At 32.4% G+C, this 7,422-nt stretch overlaps 2 non-coding genes across 2 annotated transcripts; both read left to right on the top strand.

The window, feature by feature from the left end:
* The first annotated feature begins 2,233 nt into the window (after positions 1-2,233).
* On the top strand, positions 2,234-2,340 carry LOC139886779 (small nucleolar RNA R71). The gene has a single exon (XR_011772645.1). It is a non-coding gene; the product is annotated as a small nucleolar RNA R71 (small nucleolar RNA).
* A 4,592-nt stretch (positions 2,341-6,932) lies between these two features.
* Positions 6,933-7,039, top strand: LOC139887079 (small nucleolar RNA R71). The gene has a single exon (XR_011772927.1). It is a non-coding gene; the product is annotated as a small nucleolar RNA R71 (small nucleolar RNA).
* The last annotated feature ends 383 nt before the right edge of the window (positions 7,040-7,422 follow it).

Genomic DNA, 7,422 nt, shown 5'->3' with positions numbered 1-7,422 from the left:
AGAACATTTTGAATCTCCCCACACTTAGGTAGCTGTGGTGTCAAAATTGTGATTAACTTCATTGTCAATTTTTCTTGGACCATAATCAACTTGCATATCTGTGACTTTTGCTTTAAGCCATTGGTCGGATTCTTGTGTAATATCCATAAATTCAACTAATTTCGCCTTTTCTTTAGGCGACAGATTAGATACTAACAGGTTACATAACTTAAAGTTCCCATTGGTTCTAGCATCGCGAATTCATTTAATAAGTTTCTTCATTGAACTATTAATAACGGGATCATTTAATTTCGTATCAACAACGGGGTTCTTTGTTATCAGGTCATCATTAGGTGTAACTTCATTTTCCCCACACTTAGGCGTTTTATTATTGTTGAGCACTACCATTAGAGTTGGTAAAACAACATGGTTCTTAACAATCATTTTTGCTAGTTCAACGGTTTTGGTTGGTGGAGATTTAGACTTTCGAATCATAAAGGTGATCGATTTCTCATCATTACTAAGTGTCATTCTACCCTTTCTTACATCAAATAACGCACCGGTGGATGCTAAGAATGGTCGACCTAAAATTAGAGGAATGTTTGGGTCCTCTTCTATGTCAATGACAATGAATTCGACTAGAAAGGTTAAATTACCTACTTGAACGGGTAGGTTGTCTGTAATTCCAACTGGGTGCTTAATGGTTTGATCAAGGAGTCGAACACTCATATCCGTTGGACTTAACTCACCTACTCCTAATCTCTTATATAATAAAAGAGGCATAACACTCACACTTGCACCTAAATCTGCTAGTGCATCATACATGACACAGTCACTTAGTAGACAAGGAACAATAAATTCACCCGGATCACCTACCCTAGGTGGAGGTTTTGGTGGAACTATCTTCACCGGGTTTACTTCTACGGTTTTTGTTTCTTGCACTTTCTTATTCTTCTTCTTCTTCTTTTTTCCAAAGGTATCACAAACTTTATTACCTATCACTTGCTCATACTCAACTCCTTTTCTTGGAAACGGGATGGGTGTTTTGTATGGTGCCACCACTGGCTTTACATACTCGGGTGGTGGTGGTGTTGTAACTTCTTCATTGTTACTCACATCTAAAACTTTCCCATCTTCTGGTGTTGATTTTTCAGAATTTGTTGATACCATGTTAACATTTTCATTCCGAGGATTTACTTCATTATTACTCAGTAGCTTTCCTTGTTCCCTTTCACTCATCAATATATTGAACCACTTGGATTGTACTTTGTACTTTTTAGCTTTTTGGTCGTTTGCGTCTTCAAATCGTCGAATCTGCCTTTTGTCTTCACCTTTTATTATTTAAATGAATATCACTTGTAAATAGAACCATTGCAACTAAAATCTTGTCTTTCTTGAGGGATAATGCTATGAAATATGTGTTCGTTTTTAGCATTATCAATATTCCCACACTTGAGTGTTGCTTGTCCTCAAGCAATATAGTCTTGAAATAAAAACATACTTGAATCACTTCTTTATTCTTCACACTTTGTACATCAGTGATTTCAATACGGCGGTTATGAACAATGATAGTAACGATGTGGTTTACAGTCTCACATGACTATAAAAATTTAGATCCGTTAGGAAATTGGATCTTTATGAAAACATTTGATCTTTTGAAAATTCAATCTAGTTTTTATCCTAGATAAGTTTTCCGGAATAACCCTTCACCGGTGTTGCAAAATGTTATTGTGGGTTTTGTGGGTTTCGAATTTTAAAATTTTAGCTCAAAACTTTACGGTTTTGTGTCACCCACTTGCTAACCTTGTATTAGGAAAGCAACACGTCCAGTTTACTTGTCCCGTATATTACCTTTCGGTAAACTACCATCCGGTTGTAAAGGAAAGCGATGAACAAGAAACTGTTAAGGCAATCTCTAATGACATGCATTTTTTCATGGTCTAAAACGTGTCGGATGCTATTACTATCCTTTGTAGGAGCAATAGTAAAGATCATCCTATAATTTTTCTGGTCTGGCACAAGGTCCTATCTTCGACCATTCTATGCAACCACCGTTCTTACGGTTGACACCCGATTTGGTTCAGGTGACCTAATGAATTCTGATGAATTCTCAGGATTTTACGTTCAATGGTAATGAACGCATTGAAAATAGGTTTTCAGAAAACAAATCGGTTTGTAATTTGCATTGTCGATGTCTTTTCGTGTGACGATGTCGACACCTTTATAGAAAATTTGCATTATTTGAAAAGTATCTAAACCATGTTGAGGACATCCTCTCAACATCCTTCCGAATCTTGTCCATGCCTCATATAACGTTTCATTTGGCTTTTGCACGAACGTGGCAATTTCTCCTTGAAGTCTCACGGCTTTAGATGCCGGAAAGAATCTTTGAAGAAATTTCTCAACTAAAATATCTCATGAGTCAATCATTCCTTCAGGTAACGATTCTAACCAATCTTTGGCTTCTCCTTTTAAAGTCCATGGGAACAACATAAGATAAATAGTTTCATCCTCAACTTCTCGGATTTTAAATAGATTACAAATCCTATTAAAAGTTCGAAGATGTTCGTTTGGATCTTCTTTTGTTATACCACCAAATTGGCACTGATTGGTGATCATGTATAGGATTTGTCCTTTGATTTCAAAATCTGATGCTCTAACATCTGGCTGATTAATGGCGTGACCTTGACCCGTGCGTGTGGCTCTCATTCGGTCTTCCATACTTTGAGGTTCCATTACTTCCATAATTGAATTTGTTAAATCCGAATCACTAGAAGATTCTGATTTAACTATTTGTGGTTCGGGAGGAATGATTAGTGGTTCAGGATCTTGGAATTGTCCTTGAATATCCTCCGGATTCTCAGTTGTGAAATCGGGTTCAAAAAATGGATTATCGGAAATTTGAGTTGGAGAACTTGTTCGACTAGATGATGATTCTAAAGAAAATTCAACGGCAACAATATTGGCTAGATGCCTTGATCGAGTTACAGGTGGTGAACGTATGAAAGGTGGTGAACGTTTTGCTCGGTGCATTCACTGAATATCCTATTAGTTATAAAAATAAAAATTATATAAGTTATCAAATTAATAGACTTTTCTGATTTTGCCCACGTTTCGAATAGCCAATAGATGCAGCAGGTAGCCAGGACCCTTTAAATCGGAAGTCCACAACTCGCCACTAACAAATCTAACTATTACTACGAACCAGAAAATTTGGATGTCTATCAATTTAATCGCTTAAAATAATTTTTGTTTGAAATTTTAGAGAAGAAATATAAAATTCTATGTCCTAAAAACTAGAGCGTCGAGAAATAAGAAAGAAACAGATTGCGTCGAAAAACGTCGGAAAAATAAAAGGTCGAAAAATAAAAATAAGAAAGTAGCGCGTCGAAACTTAAAAGCGATTCTAAACGAAAAACGGCAATTACTTAAAATGATACTAAAATTTTAACACAGCGTCGCAAAATTTTAAGCCACCTAAATCTTAGTCTAAAGAAAAAGCACTTAAGGAATTTTACGGCAAAGCCTAAAAATCTAAAAGTATAAAAATAACTATGGCAAAACTAAACTTAATACTAAAAGTTGTAACTAGAGTCTAAAAATCTAAAGGTAATAAAACTTAAAATAAATATATATATTTTTTTAATTTTATAGACAAAATCTTAAAAATATATATATTTTTTTAAATTTTTTTTAAAATTTTATCTTTATATTTTTTTTATTTTTTTAACGATTTTAATATTTCTTTTTTAAGGATTTAAAAATTTTTTTTTTAAGAAATTTTTTTTTTTCACAAAATTAATAATTTTTTTATTATTTTTTTAAAAAACTTTTTTTAACTCATTTACTATTCATGAATAGTAAATAAAACGAAATTAATTAATTTACTATTCACATGAAAAGCGACATGATAGAAATTATTAATTATAAGTTACATAATATACCCCTGAAATATTTAATAAATACGACTTTTTAAAATTTACGATTCAAATTTGATTCAAAATTATTATTATATTATTATATTTTATTTCAATATTATTATATTATTATATTTTATTTTAATATTATTATATTATTATATTTTATTAAATTATTATATTTAAATTAATATATCTTTAATCAATCAAAAACTAAAAAAAAAAAAAAAACTTAAATACCCCGTGAAGACACAAAAAGTGTCCCCGGCAGCGGCGCCAAAAACTTGATGTGTTCTAGAGGGTGTGTATGAAACGGCTATCAGTTTTATATTTATTTACTACCGGAAATCACCTAAATTAAACTAAAACACAAAAGGCAAGTATACCTATTGGTAATAATATAGCTAAGGTAAAGTCCGGGAGGTCGATCCGTGGACACTATTATTGGGTGTCTTAATAGGTCAAAATAGTTAATTAAGTAGTTAAACTAGATGTAGTAATTATAGGTAACTTTGGGGGGATTTACCGTTTAATGACCGGTTTTTCGATTTTATATTTTAAGCGTACAGATAAATGACGATAATTAAAGTGCGTAAAATAAATAACAATATTAAAATGACAATAAATAAAATTGCGAGTAAATGAAAGTACGATGAGAAATACAATAAAAGAATTATGCTTATTTAAACTTCCATAATCATGATGTTTGACGTTTTGATTTTAATTTATTATGCTGGGTTAATTGTCCTTTGTCCTGGATTTATTTGATACCTATCTGGTTTTTGCCCATAATAGTTCATCGGTCATAATTATAAAATGATCGTCAAAGTAACCTTATACCCGAAGTCAAATATTCCAACTAATTGGGGATTCGAACTGTAACAAGGTCTTAATACTTTGTTAATAATTACACCGGGTTATCGACTGTGTGTAATCCAAGGTCTTAATACTTTGTTAACAATTACACCAATTACTCTTGTATGTAATCCACCCCTGTTTTAATTAGTCCATGATTATTAATTTACCCACTTGGCCAGAATGAATAATAAATTACCCAACCCAATTGATTAATTAAATGATTGTAAAAGATGTCGTATAAACGTCACTAAATAGGACATGCATAATCGTTTAATAATTATTAGATTAACTAATTTGAAGATAGGTTCGACAGACTCCAAAGAGTTGTCATTCGATTAGACAATACCCCCCATCTATTAATGGTCCATGGTCCAATGTCCACAAGTGTCGGTCATTTGTCCATACCTTAATTATGGTACAAAATCCAATAACCCAATCTTTAATATTAAGTCCAACATCTTGATTACTTCGGCTCAAATAAGCATAATAATAACTTAGTTACGAGACATTAATTTAAAAAGGAAGAACATAGCTTACAGTGGTGAATAATCGCGTAGCATTACACGGACAGAGTTCCGACTTTAAAACCCGTAAAACATTTCTTAAAATAACTTAATTATTATTAAACTTAAATTAAAATTATAATTATTAATATATATAAATATATAAATTACATATATAGAGAAAGAAGATTGGAAAAAGGTGTGTCTTTCTTCATTCTCCGTAGTCTCGTTTTATAGGCAAATGTTGATTTGAAATTTTCACTTATGACCCCTTAACTATGCTCAATTAACAAATTTTTTTTATTTATTATTATTCTTATTATGAATTATTTAAATATTATATTATATTCTTGTGCATAGTTGACTTGTACTTTCAGCTCCGTTGCGTCGAGCGTTGAAAGTTGGTTCATGTCTCGGTTCCGGATTTTCGAATGCCTTTTCTTATAATTTAATATCTTGTACTTTGCATTTTGCGGCTTGTACGTTTGTAATTTTTAGACGTTTCTCATCAATATATTGAACCACTTGGATTGTACTTTGTACTTTTTAGCTTTTTGGTCGTTTGCGTCTTCAAATCGGCGAATCTGTCTTTTGTCTTCACCTTTTATTATTTAAACGAATATCACTTGTAAATAGAACAATTGCAACTAAAATCTTGTCTTTCTTGAGGGATAATGCTATGAAATATGTGTTCGTTTTTAGCATTATCATGAATCTTCTTGTATCTCATAAACTATGGGGAATACCATGAAGTAAAATTAGATAACATTCATCACGTAAGGGTAGGTTGATTATCTTGCTTGATTTTTCTTTGTTTGAAAGTAGTTCTTTTATAAATTTTGCATAGTTAGGCATTTTGACTAAAACATCAACTACACGTACATTCAAATGAAAATCTTTGATAATATTACAATACTTAGAATATTGTGATTCCTGTCTTTCTTTCCTAAGTCTACCCGGGAAAGGTATACGTTCTCGCGGAATATTTTCTGGAACTTTAGGTAGCATAGGGTCCGGTAATTTGACAGTGAAGTCAACTGGCACAGGTCCTATATCAGAAAGTTTTGATGGGGAAGCTTTTTCTTTGGGTTTTTCGGTAGTTGTTTCTTTCCTGCCTCTAGCTATTACTAGGGCTTTAAACACTTTGTATTATGTTTCCAGTTTAGTTGTTAATTGTTTTAAAGTAAGATGTAGACTCGTGATTAGTTCATTAAAGTTTTTATCAAAACATCAAATTTGTCTTGGCATTCTATAACTTTAAGATTTATGATATTTTGTTTGGCCATAAAATCAGCTAATACTGTCCGAGAACAAGAAGTGGGTTTGTTCAATGGGAAAATTATATTATTATTAGAGGTGTTTTGTTGTCTAATAACACATCTAGGGTAATGATAACATAGAAAAGGTTTATTTTGTTGTTTTCTAGGGATTAAGAATTCTTGAAACCCAAGGTTGAGATCTTCTAACCTGAATTCTAGCACCTTTAGAGTCTGATTTGAAGTGGTTTCTACCTTTAAGTCTTAAATGTTCCAATCTTCTAATCAAGTTCCAATCGTCTCTAAGAGTTCCCGTGCTTCGTCTGTTGTACGGAGCATAAAGTTTCCTTGCGAAGCCATGTTGAGGGTGGACTGATCGTGTTTAGTCAAACCATTAAAAAGGGTCCGAACTAAATTTACACAAATGATTTGGACACTTTCTAAGCATCATCTTAAACCTATTCCAAGCTAGACATAATGATTCGTTAGGTTTCTGATGAAAGTTAACGATGTCATTTCTTAAGTGGGTTTGAAGAGAAGGGGGATAGAACTTAGGTAAAACCTTTGTTGCTAATTCTTCCCATGAATGGATTGAATTGGATTCAAGTCCAGCAAACCATGCTAAAGCATGTGTAGACAGAAAATATTGAAAAAGATGAAGTTTTATAATACTTTTGTTAAGTTCAGTTTGCTTATAAGAGTCAACAATACTGATGAACTTACTCAGGTGAGAGTTAGGATCGTCAGTTGAGAGGCCTTGAAATTGACAGAACGTGCTAATTAGTTTAATCATGTGTAAACTGATTTTAGGGGCTCCTTCGGTTGTTAAGATGATTGTTCCTCCTCAATATTCTAGACACGACTTTTGCATAGAAGCGAGAAACATGATTTTCCATCTATATATTTTTA

Source organism: Rutidosis leptorrhynchoides, chromosome 1 (assembly GCF_046630445.1).
Source record: "Rutidosis leptorrhynchoides isolate AG116_Rl617_1_P2 chromosome 1, CSIRO_AGI_Rlap_v1, whole genome shotgun sequence".
In the NCBI taxonomy this organism is placed as follows: domain Eukaryota; kingdom Viridiplantae; phylum Streptophyta; class Magnoliopsida; order Asterales; family Asteraceae; genus Rutidosis; species Rutidosis leptorrhynchoides.
Note: the sequence above shows the minus strand (reverse complement) of the source record. Positions and strands in the feature narration are given on the sequence as shown.